The sequence below is a fragment of the Anser brachyrhynchus genome, assembly GCF_964034855.1.
Source record: "Anser brachyrhynchus genome assembly, chromosome: 3".
In the NCBI taxonomy this organism is placed as follows: Eukaryota; Metazoa; Chordata; class Aves; order Anseriformes; family Anatidae; genus Anser; species Anser brachyrhynchus.
Window position 1 is genome coordinate 8,329,300 of NC_137696.1, and position 24,246 is coordinate 8,353,545.

The window sequence follows — 24,246 nt, forward strand, 5'->3', positions numbered from 1 at the left end:
GAACGCTGATTGCATGGTATCTGGTTATTGTATTGTATTGACTAACCAGTGAAGGAGTTTGGTAAAAAAAAAAAAAAAAAAAAAAAAGGAACTTCAAAGAACATCCAGACTTGTGAGAATGGAACTAGTAGATAACCCCTGAACTTGATTTTGAGCTTGCTTCTCATCCAACACTAGAAAAAACAACAGAAAGACAACTCTCAGAAGCACAGCCCTTGCTAAGACAACCCAGACGGCTGCTTAGACTAAGGCATCTGACGATGGCATCTGATGGCACACAGACCATAACTAAACTGGCACCCTGAGCAAACCTGTTACAGGAAAGTGAAGTGAGCAACAGCCAAGTGATCCTCCTCAACCGGGGACCAAAATGGAGCTGAAATGGGGACGGGCTTTTGCAAAATTAGAACTTTTTAAAGATCTGTATGTATATATATATATTTCCTGCATAAGGTAGCTCCCACCAGTGACATGGCCTTAAGACGCTTTCTGGTTAGAATATCTCTATCATCAAACTCTCTCCCCAGCAATGCACAACAGAAAAGAGACCAAGAAAAAGATAATAAGAAAGGCAGTATGAAATTATGGTTTCCCATATACGATAAGAAAAATAAACAAAACAAAAAACTGGCCCCTCACTTATCTGGAAAGACAGATTGAAACACACACACACACACCCAAACCTTCAAGTCTTTTCCTGGATGCCTTATGCTTTGTACTTGGAATGCACAACACTCTCTTATCATTATGGTTTCTATCCAGACGATTTCCATTTTCGGGGGAAAATGCATCCGTTTTCTTGTCAGCTCCCACTGGCTCCAAAAGCCAGAGTAATTCTGTTGACATTATCAGTGTTTCAACAGGGATCAACTTCATCTATTTCACTGAAGTATATAATACTATTTTTAAAAATTTTGGGCACATCTCTAATTTAGGAAGATGAGTATTGGTCTATTACACTGGAGATATGAGTGCAAATACCACAGGCACATGGATTTATGCTACTCCTTTTGGACAGAGAAAGAAAGCAGGCCAAGCCCTTTTTTTCCTGTTGCTTTACACTGAAATCTGTGTGAATAGGTTATAAGTTGTTACTTGGAACCAGATGAAGTTTCCGACTTTTAAAACCAACTGGAGGCTGTAGCAAGCTTTCTTCCCTGAAACGGGATTTCAGGTTGCCCAGTTAAACCCTTTTGTCAGCTCTGAGAGACTCAGGCTACTTGTGCTTCAGGTCGCAAACTCCCACGTTATTGGCAAAAATCAGATGATGGAAATGTAAACATCTTACTTATTATATGCCTGTTCCTTCAGCAAAACAGAGCTTTAGCCTTAGCAAGCCATGGCAGTATAACACATTGTAAAAACAGTAACAATAGCAAAAATTATTAAACATTTATCCCTCCCATGAGTGAACATCTGGCATGTATCAAAATGCTGCCTTGGGGATTTAGCACCAGAACCTTTAAGGTTTTATGCGACAATGCCTAGAGAGGGCAATAATAGAGCATATTCCACATAGGTTTTTTAATCATTGGCCTCTTGAAAATATCAAGAGCAGAAGTTGAACCACATATCACTTTATAAATGAAATGTTAGCATTCTCATTTGTGACACAGGAAAAAAATATCAACTGTATTTTTAATTAACTAAAAATAAATTTAAAACAAACAGTGAGGAGAAAAATACAGAATATGATATTGCAGATAGCAAACAGATGTGATGGAGGTTCTCTTTTTCAGGTCTTACATGAAGGAGGCATTGCTAAGGGTAAGGACTCTTTTGACCTATGAGTTTTTCAGATGGTTTTCAGCTTGCTACTTCTGCAAAGTTTTTTCCCTCTTACCTCAGTCTTAGGAAAGCAGCAGGAAGCCACTAAGAAGAGCCAGTCAAATTTTATGTCCCAATGAGACAGACACACACAATAACTGTGTGACAGCTCCTGGACCAGCCACAGATGTTCAAAGACTAAAAGTCCTCATAGCCCCATACTAGAAATAACCTCAGAACCACCACTTCCAACAGAGCAGTGTATTTCCTTGCAAGCTGGGGACTCCCCCTACCTCAGCAGGAGTCACCTGCTGCATCACCACGTGCTGTTCCCCAGCCCATGCACAGCCTGGGGCTCGCACCCGGCAGCCTGCTGGGAGCACGAAGCACACAGGTAAAGCAAGCTCAGGGCCACTACTGCTGCTGTTCCCCAGCCCATGCACAGCCTGGGGCTCGCACCCGGCAGCCTGCTGGGAGCACGAAGCACACAGGTAAAGCAAGCTCAGGGCCACTACTGCCCTTACATCTGAATTTCGTGTTCGTGCACGCACCACGTTCTGGAGGAGATAACGTACATGGAGGTGTGGAAATTGTACCTTTAATCTTTGCTTTTAAAATATCTGTAGAAAAAGCTAGGAATCCATTTCTTAATTTCTTTGAATCTTCCAAGAAGCTCTAAAGCAACCACCTGGGAAGAGGGAGAGGATTGGCTGGGGCATGTGGGTTATGGTTACAGAGGTCTTCTTTTTTTGTACAGGCAAGACAAAGATTTATGTAATGCAGGGAAGGAATGCATGTAATGTGAACGATATTGGAGAGCAACAGAGAAAAAGCTGATAGTGAAGATTAGAGTGCAGGGCCTCATATGGATCAAACGTTGGGTCAAGATACAAATGCGAGAGGGGAATATAAAAGGGTTTGTCTGGACTCTTGTTAGAATAAGAAAAGATTGGAGAGCTGTATACCCATTTTCTCAAGTGGCACTTCTTTCTTTAATGACATCGCTTTTTTTAAATAGAAAAACTTGGAAATGTTGATTAACATTATTAACAAGGCAGCGTCCCCCAGTCACATCATAACTAATCCTGTTAGATTCTTGAATAAGCAGCACAAAAAAACATTTCTGATTGTTTGGTTTTGCTTCTTTACACTATTTTTAGTCATTAATACTGTTCGTTAATTTTTACTACATATGTTAGTATTAAAAATGAAGAAAGCTCAGCTAATTATCTCATCCAAGTGCTTGTATGATGTCTTTGGGGTTCCATATAGACTCAAGAGTTTATTTTCTTTCTTCATAAAGGAGCCTAGTCTGCTTATGCATAGACGTTCAAACAAAATGTTCTAAAATCGTGTGTTATGGAGGACATACTGGAAAAATATATTTATACAGTGAATATAAGCTAGCCTAGTGCTTTCAGAGCATTTCTTGGTGGCATAAAGGACTCTCCTTACAAGTTCACCCCCTATTAAACCAATGGTGGATTTGAGGCAAGAGAGCAAAGGATGGTAGAGAGCAAAGGATGCTGTAGCGGAGAAAGGGCGGAAAGAACCTGATGAACTGACAGCCCTTGATGATAAATAAAGATCACAAAGAGGAAATTACATTCAACACAGTGCTCACCCATTGTTTAAACAAAACAACAACAACAAAACATGATATTCTATAAAGTCTAGGAACATCTCTTTTGAAGATCAGGGCCCAGGATATGTTGCTATCAAAAGACAGCGCTATAAAAGGACAGGTAGCTGGCGATAGACTACACTAGTGGAAAAAGTAGAAGCACTTACTCTAGTGTGAGGTTTTCCTCAGTTTTTCCTAGCCACAGGAAAGCAGTACTCCCATTAGCTCTGCAAATACACTCAGCTATTTCAGTGCTATGTAACCTAAGTTTAAAACTGTATTTGTAGCATGAAATGAAATTATGATGCCAAAGTAAAATAAACGTCGAGCGTACTCAGTCAATCATCTGCATCATTCTTTATGACTCTCATTTATATTTGATATTGAATTGCTCACTTTTTAAAATTCAAATAACTCCCTCATCGATCTGGTCTTGAATGATTTTACTGAACATATCTTTTTAGTATCTAACACACTGTGATTTTGTTCCACATATGTTGCGCACTAGCTGATTCCATCCTAACCTCACAAAACATATTAAGCTTAATAAATATATTTATGAGAATTACTTTGTATAGTCCTTATGCAATCAGCCATGCTGTGTATGATAGCCCAAGACGATGAAAACCCATTGACTTTTTGTAGCAAATTAGTCTACCACCTAATCGGTGAACCCTGCTAAGCTTTTGAATTATGACGAGAACCAGCAGCTCAGTTAGAACACTCAAATGAATTATATCAATTCATAAACTTGTTCATGTCCAGATTTCATTAGCCACACATTAACAGCATTTTATGTTTATTACTGCTCTGACATAATCTATAAATAACTGAAATGCTAATCATAGTGTTCTGCCGGGCATCATCATTTAATCATAAAGAGATACATTATTATAAACTATAATAGATAATAACAAGTCTGGGTCAATGGCCGCATATTAAAAGATCACAATTATATCCTATAAGGGTATGTACCTCATACATTTGGTGACACAAAGGTCCATATCTAATCACTTGCAAATGTTTCCCCTCTGACATACTTACAGTACAAGGTGACACAATTAAGAAAATACGCTTGTAAAACAGGGCAATCTTTGAGCATCAAAGTAAACAGAGAACAATTAATAGTGAGGGAAAACATTATAGCATTTGCCAATGGCAGTTCTATTTAACTCTTCATTTCTGGGTTTGTTTCTCTACTAAAAGAAATTATAATCACAGCCATGGGAGAGCGTACCATACAGAATACTGACATCAGTGCAGCAGCTACTAGGGATGAGCTAAAATGCTACCTATCAGGCTAAGAACATAAAACAAAAGATTAAGTTTGCCTGTCTTCTTTCACAATCCTATTGCCCACTCCAGTCTATTCCTTCAATGACCTTGTGTCATAAAAACCAGTACGATATTCAAATACAGCCTGCACGTTTCCTTTTAAAGAACACAGACTGACTGAGGCTGCCCTCCAAGTTCATCCTGCAGTCCCCGTTCATGCCGAGGCATTAGGACATTAGAGGTGCTGTCTTTTTTTTATTTCTTTTTTTTTTTTTTTTTCCCCAGAACAGAGAAAGGGTCTAGATTGTATGTTTAACGTAAAAAGATGATGGAATCAGTAGCTTACTGACTGATGGCAGTTCTGTGTTTTTACTGAGGTAAAACCTCCTGGCAAAATACCAGTCACTAAACAAATAATTTCTGCGAGGGATTTATCAACTAAACTGGTTCTAAATGGGAAATGAGTCTGACCCAAGGACCACGAATTAATTGCAGATTATTAGAATAAAGTTTTGGGTTTTTTGTTTTGTTTTGTTTTAATAGAGAATTAGACTAATTTAAAGCTTTAGTTGAATAGGAAGCAGAAATGTAGTCTGTCATTGCAAGCACTTGCACCTCATAGCTCAGGGTGAACTGAGGGAGATAAAGAAAGGAATGTAAAACACTATGGAAACCAACCTCTGGAGACTTAATATTCTGATCAGCTCACCTCCGAACATCTGGCTCTTAAATGTTCAAGCACAAAAACAAGAGAGCTAATGAAAGCAGTACATATTATCTCTCCCATCAATGTACCTCACAAACACCTGCTAAAATTAAAACAAATTGAATCTTGATTGCTGATTAAGTACCCCTTCTTTAGCTAGATATTCTGTCATTATTTGCCCTGGCGCACAATGCATAAACTGATGAAAAGCTTGTGGTGGGCTGCAGCAGCAAAGGTTGGTAAAAGACGATTGAGACGTAGATGCATGCAAATGGCAGCACATTAACTTTATGTACTCTAGCCCTCCAAAAGTTGGGTTAGACTTTTTCCTCATTTCTAGGGCAAAAATTAGTTTCATTTAATAAGGAAAAGACGTAAATTGAATTTTTTTTTTTTTTTCTCCAGAACGTTCACATCCCAGGGAAGAGTTGATAGATGGGCCTCACAGTATTTACTAACACCATTGCCCAGCTACTGAGCTGAAAAATAACTGAACAGTACTACTATACCTAGTGTGCTTTTTAGACATTATCAAGTATGTGTGAAGACTTTCAACCATTTATACGTACATGCCTGTGGAAAAAAAAAAAAGAACAAAAAAGCTGTTCAGGAATGTCTGGCCTCTATTTATCTTAAATAGATGCTTAGGCAACGGCAAGAGAAAGGTTATATAGTTTACTGCCAATAAACTAGGGGAACGCTCTGCTTGCACACTTCAGGCAGGATAAAAACATCCATTAGGATTTTCATCACACAAATATAAATACCCTCCTACGTGAACACTGATGACAGATGTGTGGCTAATCTACCATGTTAACTTCATTTGAGAAGTCGTGGTTTTGTTCAAACTTTATTAGTTAAACTTGAATTGATCCCAGTACATTTTAAGTCAGTATTTAATCTAGCTTAAGTATGTTTCCAGATATCATAAACTCCTAAGACATCATTGTGTTTACTATATATATGTGTATTCATGTAAATTTCACTGTTAAAATAATCAACTTTTATTTGACTCACGGTTCTTCAATAATCAAAAAAAAAAAAGAAAAAAACCAGCAACATGACAGTGTGTAAATCCTTCTTAACAATAGCATCTACAAAACCTGTTTCTTGACTGACAATAAGGTCATAACAGCACATATGTTTGGCATATGTATTTCATCAATGGTGATTATAATGTGAACCAAGAATTAGCTTCAAAATGATGGGTTACTTAGAGATCTGGAGGAGGACATTTAAACAAAAGAAAAGAAATGTCCTGAATCACTTACTATAGCTTGACTTTTTTTTCCCCTTATTGCATTCTAAATTATTTAAATATACTATTAGACATCATATTGGAAAAAAACAGATGTTTTCTAATTATGAACTGATTTTACAGTGTGATGGTGTCACATATTTAAATTACAAATACACATTTTTAGCATTCCAGCTGTGCTTTACAAGAGTTTAATTTGCTTCTTGTGATATGTCACATTGCACCTGCCTTTTAAAACTCCTATAAATGTAAAACATTAGTCAAGCACAAGTATTAAGACATGCTGATGAATTCTGAAGATTTTGAACATCTTATAGAAGATGAAATTTATATAAAGATTTAATAATGAACCAGCTAAATGTTTATTTAAAATAACATTTACAAATATTTTAGAGAAGTACCAAATGGGACTGATGACTTGTGTGTATGTACATAGGCAGTACATAGAATTGCATTTGTGCTACTCAGCTCCTTTCAAATACAAGCTATTCTGCAGCAATCTCTAATGAGGTTAAATACTGATAATGCAGTAAAATGCTGTAGGAAGCCAGCCATGCCTTCAGCCACTACACACGCGCAGACATGGACATTAGCTGCGGTGCTATCACTGGGAGGAAAACTGGCCAAAGCACAGAAGTTGTGTGTACTCCTTCAAAACAGCCCATCAGTTCCGGCCTTTCCAGCTGACAAAACTAGAGATAAACAGCAAAGATATCAGTCTAATGTCTCATGTGAAATGTGTTAGAATTATTTGCATTAGCACTGGCTGCTCGCATGAACCTGAATTTCTAGTTTTATCACACAAAGTGCTCCCTATTGATTTACATTTATTGCTCCCACAAAGTATGTGTGTGGGTATCTGTGACTCCATACGCAGAATCCTATATGCATTTAAGAGGCTATCAATATCTAAATAAGAACAGGTAGGTCTTCATGTACTTAATATTTATGACAATGCTGTTGATAAATTATGGCTTGATATTATATTTCTGGGAATAAAAGAGCAACAGTTTCTAGGAGGGTAGATTTTAAACTTTGAAGTAATTAGTTTGTGATTCACAGCAACATGACTTGATACAGTGGGAGTATACACAGCTATTTATTGCCTTGTATGCTCCCTAGAAATAACTATTGGTTTCGATTTGTATGCAGGTATAAAAACAGAAAGAAAATTCACGGAGCAAACATACAACTGTTGATGCACCTTCTAATCCTGGTCTTCTAACAACAAAGAACGGAGAAACCTTTGAAGTGCTAGTTGTCTTATGATTACAATGACATATTAAAGAATATTGTAGACAAACACTGATGCTCCTTTAAAGCTAGCAACTAACTGCACACTTTCTAAACATGCAGAGATCTATTCATTAACCGTCTAACCCTGTCTCAAGTAAATCAAAGGAAACTTCCGCTGACATCAATGGGAACTGGAACAGGCTCTACCAATACACTGCAAAACTCATCGTAGCAGTTAGTGCTAGATCCTTACTGCTGAGTGGGGCTGGTAGGAAAGGGACCAGCCTCCTCTTCCTGCCCCCTTGAAAACACATTGCACTTCCACAGCTGCAACAGCACAGAATCACTTCTCCCCAAACTAGACAGCAGCCTTATCTGCAACCTTGTCTGGCACCCACAAAACCCTCAGCATGCACACCAGCTCTCCACCCACGTGCAATGGCATGGCACAGGGAGAAGGGAAAGGAGGTCAGGTAAAGCCCAGTGGGAGACATGACAGCGAGACAGCTGTAGTGATAAAACTGTGCTGTAACATATTTTAAAATGTAAGATTTTAGCAGCTGCACATAATCATACCTGCAATCCAAAAGCTTCCATGCGTTTAAATTTATTTGTGAATAAACGTGAGGGCATTTGGACTACACGAAGAGTTATAAGTCCTTTGGACTCATTTTACAGAGACATTTTCAGGGCAAGGCTGTGTTACAAAACAGAATGATTCTTCCTCAGGAGACCTTTCAAAGATTCCTACTTGAGTTTTGACATGCGCTTTTTGTTTCAACACTGCATGATGCTGTAGTCTTTGTCATACACTGCAGTGTCATAAATAGGCAGATAGAGATCGTGTATGCTTTGCTAGAGATAAAAAGTGGATGGTCTGCAGATCTCAAGATTTTCAACCAGTCATTAGGGAAATTACTTTTGCTTCTCTGCCATGAAGTTCATTGTACATGCAGCAAAAATTCTATGCTCTGTGTAGGTTAAGTCATTTTGCAGGAAGTTGCACTTTTAGCAATACACATACTGGGGTAGAAAAATTGCGCTACATGCATCTTGATTTTGTATCACTACAGGAAAAAGAATAGAATCTTTACCTCTCATTTGGTACAATTAGGTTTTTTTTCCAGACTTATTTTTTCAACACTTAATGCAATCCAAGAGCAATTTTACTTAAACAGAAAATTCTCAAAACTGTCTGAATTTTTCTAGTCTCAGGATTTTTAATTGCCAGTAATACTTTAATTTTTGTTAAACGTACCAAGCCAAATTTACCCTAGTTGAAATTACTCATGTAGGCTATCACCATATATCACATGCTTGCAGCAAAATAATTAATGAGAGAAGACAGTTAGGATAAACCAAGCCCGTTGGGTAAGGTAAGGTAATCAAGCTTTTTTTTTTTTTTTTCCTTATTTGAAGGTGCGTTATCTTTTTAACCCTGCTTTATATTGTCTAAAAAAAAAAAAATACATCTGCAATGGGTTTACTTCATGCCAAATAAAGGATGGATGAGACTCCCCTTCACTGCTGCACCGACAGTCAGAAAAAGCATATGTATGTATAAGAATGGAGATGCTGATACTATGTCAGGTGTTACTACAGAGGAAACTGTCTCATTCAATTTGCCACCTGTGTATTTTACCTATCTCAACTATAAAACAGAGGAAATATATGGACCTGCCTTGCAGAAGGCTTTAAGAGCCACTGATTTATATATACATATATATGTAACTATATACACACACATATCGTATTTCAGATACATGACAGATAAGTGACATTTAGATGCTACTGTACCTGCCCTAATTCCCTGTTAAGTCAGAACTTCCTCATTGACTCCATCTGCAAAAAGTTAAGTTTATGGTCTTTCAGAGGTACAGGCATCTTTAACTAAATGCTTGCTATGTCGGTTCTTAAGAAAATATAATGAAAATGCAATTTTATTTCTTCTTCCAAAATTTGGCACATGGGAGTATCACAACGCTAACTCTACTTTTCCACACTTTTATTAAAATAATAATAATAATAATGATAATCTTCAGCACACACATGTTCCAGGAATGCTTTGTCTGGGTTTTCATGCTATTGCTTCCTGTATCGTGAAAGTAATATCAAATAGAAAATATTTCTGTTCAGCAACTTCAGCAACTCTAAACTAAACGAATCTATAGTTTATTGGCTTTCAATGCTTGAGCAGGTTAAGAATGTGTAAGCAAGAAAGATTTCATTTAGAAAAACAAGTAAAATGTCCATGATACCAACAGAGACATTAACAGAGATTAGGCCATCTTCATAAACTACTTTTCAGCTGCTAGATTATCAAAAATAATGAATACCACCAATTAAAGGAAATGATTTTTGAGATAAAGAAAATTCATTTTTAACCCAGTAATAGCTCATGGATACAAAATTACATGATAAATAAAAGTGTTTTCACACTTTTACTGAAGTATGCATTGACCAACACGTACTTTAGAGCAAATGGTCATTAGGTCACACTCTTGTACACGGTATAACTGTTGTGAATTTGGAAAAAAAAAAAACCTCCACTAAACTAACATTCAAAATTTGGCTTACAAAATATTTGTCTTTTTCCACGAAGCAGGCCTCAATAGACACCAACAATTCTCAGAAAACGGTGAGAACTGTACACAATTTGAGAAGATGGATCAACCACCCAAGAACCATTCAGGGACCATTTAAAAACATTTTAACAGGGAAATTATGATTACTTCCAAGCAAGTCAGGAAACTATCAGAAGTACTTAGAAAAATAAAAACTGTGGCTTAAGGTAGATTTCATTCTGTGAAAGGAATAGATACAAGTCTCTCTCACTTTTGTCGACATTTTTGTAGACCACAATGTTGGATGAAATCATTTAGCTTTTAATGTAGCTGGGTTTTTTGTTTGGTTGGTTTTTGTTTTTTTGCTTTTTTTTTCCCCGAAGTATATTTTTAAACATCATTTCTTTTATTTTAATAGAGATCAATACCTTCTGATTGAAAAGGCATGTGAAAAAGTTGTTTCAAGTTTTTCTGGTATTTTAGATGCTTCAAAATTTTACTCGTGTCACGTTACTCTGCTGAACTCTTTTGAATCACCACCTCTCAGCTGGTCAGAAAATGCACTGGATGTTTTCTGTAGTTGCTTCTTAAGAGATCTCAGAAGAACAGCCTCCTACCAGAAGTTTAGCCAAGGCATCTATAGAGATAATTTAGCTCTGCATACTTCATTTTAAGTCCATGAAGTAGTCGTTCAACTGAAGTGGTCTCTGCAGAGGTGCTTCAGAAGTACTCTGCAGCAGGGAAGTGATCCATAGCATGATCTGCCTTCTGAAGAACTGGATTCAGGGTTTTTCCCCCCGAAAAGGCATCTGTCAATAAAGAGGCAGGATTGCCATTGATGTCAAGTAGCATTGAGAGGTTGGAATCAGGAAACCTGTGGTGATTTATCCCTATTGAGGGCCTCAAATGTATTGAAATTTCAGTCAGTCTGTTAACAATATTAACCTTGAGCTGGTTGGGAAGGAAAGATCAAAACAATGGTTTACAAATTGAAAAGAAAGCTTCATTTCAGGGGGAAAAAAACAGCACGATGCCAGTAAAAAGTTGAGTATTTAAAGTCACGATGAAAGAGAGATTAATCACTTTACAGTGTGGATGACAAAATACCAGAAAAATACAAAGGTATTAAAATTACCATTCTAAGAAATTTTAAGATAGAACATGAAAAGAATAACCTAGAATTTCCAAAGCATTCGCAAATATGAACCAATTACTTATTATTTCATTAAAGTGGAGATAGGAAGGACCAATTCTTAAGCCTCAGTGTTTGCCTCCTGGGGTCCTAGATAGCTTTTCTTGTCAAATTAAAGGGGGGGGGGGGGGGGAGATAAATAAACATGAGAAATTAAGATTGTCTAGGTATATGAAGGAGAAAGGAAAAGAAACAAGGAAATAATGTTCCACAATTATTACCAGAGCTAAGAGAAACAAAATTACTTGATCATAAATTCAGGATAATCTGGTTTTCTTTATGAGTTTCCATTTTATTAATGAAAGGAAGGTAACACCTTAGTGTACCCGGATGAATTAAAATGCCTATTTGTAGAAGCAATCCTCCATAGGGGTCTTTAATAGAATCTGTGAACAATTCTGGAGTTAGATAATTTAGCTGTAAAAAGGCAATATTAATAGCTCACCTCTCTAGGTACACAGACCAGTCTGGACAGAAGTAAAAAGAAGGGAATATTGGCATGAAATACTGTGCTGCTTATTTGCATTATCGTTACCTCCATGCAGCCAAGAGGCTTTGCAAGCAAGCAACTCTTTTTAAAAAGGGGATAAAGTCAAAAAGCACAAAAATCAGTAAATTGCCTATCTGCCTTGTTTATCAAATTCAACATACACCTAGAAAGAGCTTTGAACAGAAGCAAGCCTGGAACAGAAGAGCATTAAATACCCACAAAGACCAGCTTTTATTTATTTGAAAACTGCAGCAAGTCTGCTTTAGAGCAAACTTCTCTGAGCCAGCACCAGCACTGATGAGCAGATCCCCGGCTGGTGCCAACAATCCTATTTACAGCGCCAGCCTCACCCAAGCCGTTCACAGCAGCTGAGGATCTGTCCCCAAAGGCTCTCAGCATTAGCTCTATTCAGCTTAAATCTAACAGCCTCTGGTCAGACTTCTGGGGATTTCTTTTCTGCTGTTTTGTTCTGTGCCTGATACGTGGTCTGCTCCTGTGGTCTGTGAGAGGTTGGAACACAATACTCTCTCTGAGTCCGCAGTACAATACACGGGGATACTATTTCACAAGGGTTTGGGGTTTTTTCATCTCATCCTAAAATAAAAAAATAAAAATCTTCTCTTAAATATAATTTTTCAAACACCTCGATTTAACTCCTCAGCAGGATTAAACACACCTGAAAAAATATCCCGGCATTTTGCAACTGCATCAGCTCTGGCAATGAAGTTCCCAGAAGTTTTCACAGACTGTCCTGGAAAATGTATGTACCTCACAAATTTAACTTTAATGATCTCTATCACACTGAAAAAGAATGATTTTTGATGCTGCAAAATATTTATATGGCTTCCTAACTTTAAAAATAGGGTTGTCCTCATTAATTTTAACTTATTGATAGAGAATATAAAAAAATATATAAAACAAATCTTCCTTTACTGTTTTTGAACAAATCTGACAAAGATATTGTTCATGAAAATCCTAATCAGATCTTACTAACTGCAGTTACATCCTGCATGTGTCAGACTGTCTCTGAGAGTAGAAAGATGGAAAGATCTTGAGACAAAACAGTTCAGCCCACCTATGGGTACCTGCTACTGTCTGTAATATAGAAGTATGATAATCTCAAATTCCAGAAAATCTTTTTCTTCTTCTTCTTCTTCTTCTGTGTAGGTTTTAATGATATTGATGCTCACACGTCTCAGAGAACAGGGCTGCAGGAGGTAGAACATTTCCTTACACCGGCCCCTGGCAATCTTCACATTTCACTAAGATCAAAAGGGTGACTGGTGTTGAACCATGAGCAGAACCGCAAAACCACGTGTTTACTAAAGAACTGTAAGAAGAGCTGCTTGGGAAGTTTCAATAGAAAAATATTTTCCCTGTAGAAAATTGGGTTTTCAACTCAAGTTACTGTGGATGATGAACTGGAAGAAGACAGGAAGAAAGCCAACTAGTTTAGCCTGCCAATTTTTCTGTTACATGTAATAGTAATTCTGGTTCATTTTTTCATATTCCTTATCTGTTTTTAAGAGAACTCAGCCTTTCATGATGAGCCTGCCCAAAGAAAGAAAAAGTCAAAAAAAAAAAAAAAAAGAAGTCAAAGAAAGAAAACAGACACAGATCAAGAGCACACACCCAAATACTTAAGGGAGCCACATATAACACATGAGGACAGGAAGCCTATGTGGGACCATCAGTATATTATTTACAACTCCATGTAGAAAATTTTCCTCAAGAAAATATAATGCATTACGTTAACTGAATGATTTTGATTTTCTCCTGAAATATTTAGAAATCTAAATAATAATAATAAATCGTATAGTTCATTAAAAAATATCCAACCCCTATCTTCTGACTACACCTATTCACAATGCAAAGTATAGGCTGCTACCTCAACCGAATATTAAAACAAATGTTCTATTAGCATAAGAATGGTACTGACAACCACAGAAGTCACAGAAGATTTCAAATCAGATATGACTACAAACAAGCCCTCAAAACTCGCGAGTGATCTTTGATATACACTTCAGGAATTTCTTATTTCACAAATATTATGCAACTGCACCACAGGAAAAAAAAAAATCTAACATTCCCAATAATAGTTTAGTAGAAACCAAACTAGATTTGGAAAATTATGAAAAATGGAATTTTATTCTATGGGAAAGGAGAAGGTGACAGGTATGGCTTAATCCACATAGAAATGACTTTCAGGAAAATCTGTTATTACGGAGCTTGAGCACACACAGCAATGCAACCAGAGAATAAAGCCCGTGAGTCAAGCCTCCTTCCGAATCCCAATATACAGGCTATAGAGAGCTACTATCAGGTTGCAATGTGATGGATCCATTTTTGTGAATAGACAGGTAAGCGCAATAAGTCTGTCTTTTTCTTTTTCCTTCTTATTTTAATGTCTATTCGGTCTTGTTATTGGGCTATTATATTTTGCTATTGCAGTTTAAACCTTTTATCAGAAATAAATCTTGGAGTTCTATTATCTTGTAACAATTCTGTAGGGACAGGCATTTTGAAAAGCTGAAAGAGATGAAAATGAGAATGAAAAGAACTTCTCTTTTGCAGGCCACTATTAAAGTTTTCATACTGCTACATTACAACTGTAACATAGTATCTTTAATAACAATTCATTATAATTCCATATTAAATAAGGAATATGCTATGCTACATTAATAAACAATTCTGTTTTGCTAGCTTTTAAAAAGCATTGAATTGAAATTGCACATTATTTTAGCATTATCCTGCAGCTGACTTACAACGACTCAAAGTTTCTTGATAAGCTTCTCATTTGCCTGAGACCTTATGAAATTTGGAAATCCTTTTGATTCTTTCTTAAATCTATTTTTAGTCCACATATGGTCACTAACTTACTCGTGAAAAAAACTGACATGATTTAAGTGGTCACTGGTTTTGTTATTTTTAAATGGTAATATTCCAAGAAAGGAAGATAGGGAAGAAAGAAATGAAATGAATGAAACTAGCTGTGAAATCTGAAGGAAGCCTGCAGAACTGCAGAAACATAAGGACTCTGTTTCTCACTGAGCCAGCATCAATGATTCATTAGCCACTTGCTAAAATTCAATAATCAGTTCATGAATTGCTGAGTTCAACCATTATGAAAACAATATACAGAATCAGTAAATAATGGCCTCTGATGAATCTGCTGTACTGTATTCCTTTTGAAAGAAAAACAATAGAAAGATCCAGAATAAAAGTAGAAAAGGGAAGCAAATGAACCCAATAAATCATATGGAAGCCTAACTTTGTACTGCATATATGAATTTACTCTGTGCATCCAACTTCTTTATAAACTCTGTGTACCTGTTTTTCTAAAACTAAGCTCATTTTCAAAACCTTAATATCAGCTTCTGTTATAACACGCTAATTCTTGGAATTAAAAGTGGTAATTTAGAGGGCGTATGTTGTTTAGTTTTTAAAAACTGTTCTGAAGTCAGAAAATTCTCTCTTTATCGAACAACAACAGTAGAAGTATTTGTCACATACAGCAGTATGCTCTCACCTTAGTGCCTCAGAAGAAATCCCTTTGGGCTCAAGATCTGTGTCTCTCATTGGTAATACCTACGCAGAAAATTAAGCCTCGATTGCCTCCACTAAAATAAAGAAAATAAAAATCCAGCCTCTAAAACCTCCAAGTATCTAAGCATTTTTTTTTTTTTAAGCTATGATTAACAAGATCACTTTTAGAGATCTCATATTAGTTACATACATCTATGCCAAAGCTAAATTTGATAGCCAGGGATTTCTTAAAGGTGCTGGACCAAAAGATAACGAGTTTCACAAATTTCTCCAGCACTCAGGAGAATGCAGGATCTTCACAGGATCTCAGCGCCGATGCATTTCTTCCTCTGAATTGAAACCCTTGCTGCCTCTGGTTTTTAAGTTTAAACTTGGAGGTTTGCTTCTGTGAATGGGGTTCCAAAAGAAATAAGAAAAACCTTCAGTCCCGTCCAGCATGTATTTTGAAAAATTTAGCTTCCCTAAGGTCTTAACAAAAGGAAATCCTACTTGTGGGAACAGATGATTAATCTGAGACGCTCCAATGCACTGTGTTGTAATGATGAAAAGGATGCTCAACAGGTCTAAGCCTTTCCAAGGGAGGGTCTTACTCATCTTTGCCTAGGTGTGGTTCATGAAGCATCTTTAGCTCTTGACATAGCAAAGGGCACCTCAGAATAATACAGCCTCTCTCCAGGGAACAAAATGAATTTCCAAGCTGTTTCTTTATCAGGTTAACATTTGACAAGCTTGCTTTAATGCTCTCATTCTCCCCAAGTATCGCAGATGGGGAGGACAGGAAAAAGTTTGTGGCAGAGAGAGACAGAAGGAAAAGAAATTCAAGATTCTCAAAACAGCGTGCCAAAAAGCACACTTTCTCTCCTTGCTACAGACATCAGGTAATGAGAACGACTGGATGTGCTGCAGATTATTCTAGAAGCTTGGGCCAAAAAAAAAAAAAAAAAGTGTATAAAAGCTAAGCTAAACACAAAGACATACACAAAAATCTTCTGAAATCTTATCACTTAGGTGTATGGGCTGAAAATCAAGTAATGCTTAAAGCCTAGTGCTCCACAGGGCCATCAGAAGTCTATTAGCCGACCTTCAGGCATGCATTAATTTTCCTATCACCGACTTATTATTTACATGCTACCACAAGTATGCACAGCCCTTCAAAGGAAAGAAAAGGCATAGCCCTGTCCAGAAGATCTGCTGATCTAAGTTCATCCTAATATCGATACAAATAATGGAACACACTTTTGCTCTCTAAAATGGCAGTCAAAGCAAATTGGGCATTCTGAGCTGGGCTCTGGCAGCCTTTTGTATTGCTTTCATTAGAGTGTCAGACAAAAAAAAAATAATGTGACAAAGGAAGGGTGGCTGGTGAGCTGGCAATCATACGACGTCTAAAGATCTGAGCTCTTCTGTAATGATCGTATGTGATTTACAGAATCAAAGGGTCAAATTCTGCCCTCAATTACACACCTATCGCCAGGTGGTACACCACTACATGGCACAGTGAATTAGAGAGATTATTATATTTATAAAGAAGTAGAAAAATGGTCTGTGGCCTTCAAAGTAACAAATTCAGTGATCTTATATTAAATAATAACATATAAATGTACGAAAATATCAACACATCTTCAGTGTCTTTTTTTTTTTTTTAATATTGGGAGCAATAGAACTGCCACAAGTCCGTTTCTTCAGACAATGTTTCTAGTCTAGTATTCTTTTCTACTCTAGTATTCTGTGGAGGAATATGCTCCAATAAGGGAAAACTTCGAAAATGAAGAATTTGGCATTGTTTCAATCCACTTAAGCACTGAAACATCAGCTAGGCTTGTCAGGAGTTCGTGGAACTCTGCTAAAAGCTCTGCCCTTCAGATGCTATCATGGGACAAGAGTTTCCACAATTACAAATTTCTATTGCCTCTTTAATAGTTACAGCATACACCTTCTAAAAATAAATTTTCCTGAGGAATAAGATGTATCAGACACACAAGTTATTTAATTCAGTACGATTTCCCCCTTACCCTCAGGGATCAGAAACACTACAGATTTCAACTGCTGGCTTCTGCTTTTTGTTATGCGCTCGCCATCCTGTAATCCCAAACTTGCTGAACTTGTTGAGTTTCTCCACTGCCATTAGTGGGATTTCATTCAGGTACCATGGCAGGTGCTAGAAGGAGTGGAACTGAAAGCCAGAGAAATTGAAATCTCAGTTGGCTAGAGGCATTTCTGTTATCCTTTCTATGTTAATACAAGACCAAGGAGAGAAAATTACTGTTGATAAAAACAGCTTCTTATCCACACTTGGTGAAATAGCTAGTACGTTCTCTCTTAGGTAAATGCATTCAATCACTTTCTCCAAAAACACATGTACATGCATACACATAGATATAAAACTTAAAAGAAAAAGACTGTCATATCCAGATTTCATCCAGAAACAAATTTCCATTAATGATTACTTTCACTACGTGTTTTTGATTTTCCCCACCACCTACCTGCATTTGGTTCTGCCACCCATAAAGGCCAGTGTCTTCCCTACCTCTGGTGGTAGGGAAAACACTGCATAAACACAACTGGACTGACAGATACACATAATTTCATCTTAATTGCATGCATGCTTTTAGGACTTTAAAGAGTGTTTGTAGTATTTGTTTTGAAATGCAATTAATATTCATTGTATGAATTCTTCTGCGTTCCAAACTGTTAGTATTTGTGTAATTATTTGTAAATAAATGGAATGAATTTCACTTGAAGACAGAAATAAATTCTGTCTTTCCACTCGGACAGAACACACAAAGTTAGGGATGGCTTCCAAAGCGCCCTAACCCACAAACAGAATTACAAACTAGAGGAAACAACAGCCGAGGAAATTAACTAACGAGGACTGTCAAAGAGCAGCTCTGTCCATTTGGACGTGCCACGGAGACGTCGTGGCCCCACCGCTCCGCGCCTCTCACCTAACTGAAATAAGCTCCGCCGTGACTCCTGTTGTAAGCATGGTGTTCCCGTGTCATTTCAAAGAACGGAATTTTCTGGATCTTCCCTTTCTTAGTTAATACACGTGCACACACTCACACAAAACATATGTTAATAACTTCAGACCACAAATTTAATTTATCTCAGCTTTCCACCTGACATCATTCCTTGTCATGTGGCGCATACCCATCCGTAAACAAAATGGGGATTCATTACCATAGCAACACAGAGTGTGACTTTGATCAGCTTCAATGATTATTTGTAGGCACACACGTTTACAGATATCAAAATCCTAAGTGAAGGCTGATTACCTTTTTTTTTTTTTTTTAAATGAAAGCAGTGAAGTTGGTTTATCTGTATGAGAAAGGACGCACTCTAAAGACACTAAAAACGACCCCCAAACGGCAGGCAAAGCTGCTGGCCATTAGCCTGGTGTCACTCGCATTTACTTGTGCATATATATATCCCTAATATGAATAATTTGATCTATGGATCCTGCGACCAATAAGGTCTTTTCTTTTTGTTCCCTGGCAGATGTGGTATTTAGGGCTATGCAGGTGTTTGGGGGGGCTGGCTTGTGTGGGATGCGAAGAGGTGGTAGCCTGTAGCTTGACAGAAAGAGAGGAAAAAAATCTGAACAATGTGTTGAAAAAGACTACAGTCAGAGCTGCGCAGGACCAGCTGTTTTTTTCTAATTAGAATAACAAAAATAGCACATGCTAAAATGTTTTTTTTTTCTTTTTTTTTTTTTTTCTCTCTCTCAAAAGCAATGAATGCTTTAGGAACTATAAGGAAAGAGCTTTAAAACCTATTTAAATGAAGGAGCATTTCAGGAGCCATATGGAGAAGGAAAAGAAAACGCGAAAGTAGAGAAATGTTTTATTTTTAGCTAAATCAAGCATTTCAATTCTTCATCCAACGTTACATAGAAATTATCTTACTTTTAAACTTCCAAAAATGTCAGTGCTGAAGCTGCCCATTGTATCATAGCTTAAACAAGATATTTTAAAAATATTTAATGTATTTCAGTGACGTATTTTCATTCTTCCAGGTATTGTAAATCCCATGATATGCTCTGAACATGCATTGAGATATATTACTTATGATGTAACTGTGTTCCAGTAATGTATGGGAGCTGCACATAATGAAGTATGTGACAAATACTCAAAACACACACTGTATCATCAGGCGTGTGCCCCCCCCCCCCCCCTTTCTTCTTTTACCGAAGCACTGATGGTTCAAAACTTTGAGCACAGGAATAACATTTGTAACAGCTCTGGCATTCTGGACATCTGCACTGTTAGAGTACTTTAGAATAAAGTCACATGGCCATAGGGAAATTTCACAGAATTAAAATCACAGTGACTTGCCAAGGTGTATAACTAGTTTGTTTTCAGCTGTTCTTCTCATGAATAATTACCAAGCAGGCATATCCTAAAGCTAGCACAAGCTGTCATTTCACCAGAAATATTCAATATTTAAAGCAGAATTTAGAATTTCTAATTTCATAAATGAAAATAATTGCAGCTCAGGCAAAATAGCACAGTTCAAGTGCTGTAATGGACTTGCCTTCATACAAGGCTTCCCAGAATCAATATGTTAGAGTTGCAGTGAATTATTTTTATCACATAAAGAAAACAATGCAAATGCAAAAGAAATGGAAAGCATTTTTTTTTCCCCCCAGAACTAATACTTTGCTAGCATTTTACTGACTATCCCTTTATCAAGCACAGAAAGAGAAAACACAGTACGATCCCAAGACTTCCATCTGTTTCAGTCCATTTTGATCAAACATGCTATGTGTATTCTTTTCCACCACCATATGTGTGAGCAAGAGCCAACAGCAGTGCAGTGCAGGACAGGGAGGCTCAGAGGCAGGAACAGGATGGAGGTGCAAGAGACGGGGAGCACTTCACCTGGAAGCCTTCCTGAGACCCCACACCACCCTGGCAGGTCCCAAAACAGAGCCCAGACCTACGATGCATCCGTGGGAGGGCAGACAGGACTTCAGGGAATGACTACTAAGCCATCAGCATCCCTCCTCCCTCGCACACACGTGGCACAGGCAGAAGTGGCCGTGGCCTGCTTCAAGGACAGCCGCAACTTCTCTATCACACCAGCAAATACCAGGTCATGTCCCCAGGTTTTCTGCTTTTGCAACCCAGGGGACGAAATAAAGGAGAGACTGCAAGCCAAGAGAAAAGCACGCTTTCCCTTTTCACAAGGCTTAATATTGGCACGTTATTATAATATTATGAAAATCTTCATTGGAGCTTGAATAATGCCCTGAAATAGATATTGTGCTAGTTAATAAATTACATTTTCAAATGAGAGAGATTTTATCACCAAAACATCTCATGATTAATTTCTAATGTGAAGCTTATGGCCCTAACTTAAAACATTTGATTTTGCATTTGTGTTCAAAGGTTGAGCACTTAGTAAAGTTTTTATAAGTAACTCACTGAATTTTTTCCCTATATTGAAAAAAAAAATCACTAACCTGTTAATCCACTATAACTTCATAACCTCAATTACAGCTCTTGAGATGAAGGTGATTAAAAATAAGTATTTTCCACCACTTTCAAAGTGCAGGTCTCACCTTCCAAAGAAATTCCGTTTAAAAATTTTCAATGATACATTAATGGCAATAATTAGAACTGGCCAGAAATGTTCCACAAGACGTTTCCCATTTTCCAACCAGTTCTAGCAATAACTACTTGATGTTTTAACGTCCCTATCACTGTAGTAACTAGGATTATTTCTATAGGAAGTAAGAGGGGATGATAAAACCATACATACTATAAAGAAAAATCTACCAACAAAAGCCAGGGTATTAAAATTAGGAACTCACAGCTCCCAAACCTTGAAGCACAAGCATGAGGCCAAACTTCTGCTCTAATGGATTTAAGATATTAATTTACATCAATCAGCATTTTATTGAACTTGGCCCACCACTCAGATTTGTGGCGCACTATTTTGTAATACATTTGATGAATTTACTGTTGTTGCTTGAGAGCAGCCCACGATCCATCTAAGCGTATTCTCAAATTAGGAAAGGAATCAAGAAAACTAGGGTGCCAGAGCACAGCAGGCAGAGCTGCAACACAGTTTCTCAATTTTTCTGGATATGTCCAAGCACTAAACTTTAAGATTTAGTTCTTTGGCTGGGTATTCCAAGCTCAAATCAGTACTGCAAATATGCATGCTTACTAACAAAATAAATGCTAAATGGATATTCTCAGAAAACAATTTGAAATATTGCTTTTCTAATAGCCAACCAATGGACAAATACTAAACTATTCATACAAAAAAAAAAAAAAAAAGGAAATTGAAATGCAAGAAAATTATGCAAAACTTAAACTGTTTAAACCTGGCATTTACCAAAATATATGTATTTAAGTCTAATCACAAAAAAAATAAAAATAAAATCAGATGAATGATATCATAACCTTTCTCAAGCGACTATTTTCCTCTTATTACTTGTCAAGCACAATTTGTGTTGGGTTATATTAAAAAGACAGCAGCTGTAAACTAGGGTAGGCAAAGTCCACATTAGTCAGCAACCAGCCAGTTCATATTCTTAGGTCTAGTTGCAAGAAAATAAAAATAATTTTCCTACTGCTTTCAGTAGCATTATAACTTATATCAAAATCACACTCATGCTAGATATTTTTCAAAGTTGTTTTCTGGTAGCTCAATTAATTCATCATTGTTGTGCAAAGCACTGTACAATAACTACGATCTTAATCTGAAGAAAAATGAGAAACGTTCTTCCAAATGCCTTTTTGCCAAGCCCAACTCTCTAACGTTTCTCCCTTTTTTTTCCTGCATCTCCTCCAAACTGGCTTTGTGGCTGACACTTCCTAGCTGGAGCTCCACCTTCATTCAACTCTTCTACTTGCAATCTGTTTTAATATCTTCATCTTCTCCAGCAATAAGAATTTTGCCATTGTCTTTATGGGAACAGGAAGAGATTTTAAGTGAGCTAAGCTGCACACAAGGTTTTTGTCTCATTTTAATCAGGATGTTGGTTGCACAATTCAATACTGATTGTGTAATCAGAAAGCAAGAAGAAACAGAACACAAACGAATTACTATGGAAAACTGTCCTCATAATGGGGTCATGAAGCGTAGAGATATACATTTATAATACTCTGTCAAATTACATTATGTGAGGAAATAAATTATGTTAAGAGAAAGTATGTTTTAATTACAAGCGCAATACTACTTCAAATTGGGAAAAAATTACTTACCCTTTTTTATTATTATTATATAAATTTAACATCAATATGCACAGAACTGCCTGTACAAGGCAGACATCCCCTGCTGTTCAGGGGCGTGTATGTGTGTATAAAGTTTAGGATTTAGGTTTTCCAATTATTCTTTTTAATTTTTTTTCTTTTCTATCAGCATATAAAACAGAGACCTAAACAACGTAACAACAGTAGTTTGCTGCCATGTACATGACAGCGCTTACGCTGGGCCTCACCAAGCGTGTTCCAGATACAGTACAGCATTTAAATCGCACAAAACAGAATGCAGAAGAAAAAAGCATACCTTAAAGAAACGACAACAACACAGGTGCAAAAGCAAACAAACTTTTTATGATCTAATTGATAATCATAATGAAACAGGTATTAGACATGCTGGCCTAATAGATTTAGAGATGGTATCAATCTCTGTAAAACTTAGTTTTTCCGTAAGGAAGTTTTGGCTACAAATCAAATACCAGCCTCTTTAAGTGCTGAGTATAAAGCAGAAACAACATTTTACTTTGCTACCACAGCCTGCACAGGCAGTATAAATCCCAGAGCAAGAGCTACCAAAGCAGGTCTCAGCTGTAGGACAACTGTCCAGGCTAAAGGTGCACCCCCCACCCAGCCCCACTTTTCCAGGATGACAGCAAGCAGTTTTGAAAGCACACAAGAAACACAAGCTTTGAAAAAAATGCAGCTTTTGCATCAACAGTGCTGTTAAAACCCTGAGTAGCACTGTGCATTCATAAGGAGGAGAGAAAGGTGTGGGCAAGGGGAAGTTTGGTCATGTAATTAATTCTCTAGCTAAGTTTTAATTTTACTGATAAAATGCTAGTTTAGGAAAAAAAAAAGAAAAAAAAAAAAGAAATCATTGCCAGCTTTCAGATGTGCACCCTGTTCACCCAAAGCTTTTCTGGATACACTAAAACATCTTTCTTACCACAAGGTGGCATCTTCTTATTTTTATATAAAACATCTGAATATTTACATAATTTGAATAATTTTCTACACCTGAATGTTTCTAATTTTTTTATGACAGCCATTTAACATCTGTGCAGATACCTAGCAATGATGTTAGACTTCACCTCACAAATGCTCATGGAGGTATCTGCTGCTGCCTCGTACACCTTTTTGCAGATGCCACATACATACAGAATCCCTTCACTAAACAATGTGCTGACAAGACTTACAGGAACATACAAATAATCCTTTCAAATTCCGTAGCAACCAAAATTAAGAGTTTACAACACATGTTAAAAATGCTGAGCTTTCTCCCCAAACACCTATCGGCAGAGTACATTACTGGAGAAGTCTGACCAGCTTCTCAGCATGCAGATATTTTAAAATATAACACAGCAATCCTCTAAA

The 24,246-nt window shown here is 37.1% G+C and overlaps 1 protein-coding gene and 1 long non-coding RNA gene across 2 annotated transcripts in view; one reads left to right on the top strand and one right to left on the bottom strand.

Annotated features, from left to right (window-relative positions):
- Positions 1–24,246, bottom strand: part of LOC308193336 (uncharacterized protein) — a 440,865-nt gene that overhangs the window by 228,976 nt on the left and 187,643 nt on the right. The gene's annotated exons all lie outside the window — the stretch shown is intronic.
- Positions 11,255–13,545, top strand: LOC308193355. The gene is made up of 2 exons (XR_013949577.1): positions 11,255–12,872; positions 13,280–13,545. It is a non-coding gene; the product is annotated as an uncharacterized lncRNA (long non-coding RNA).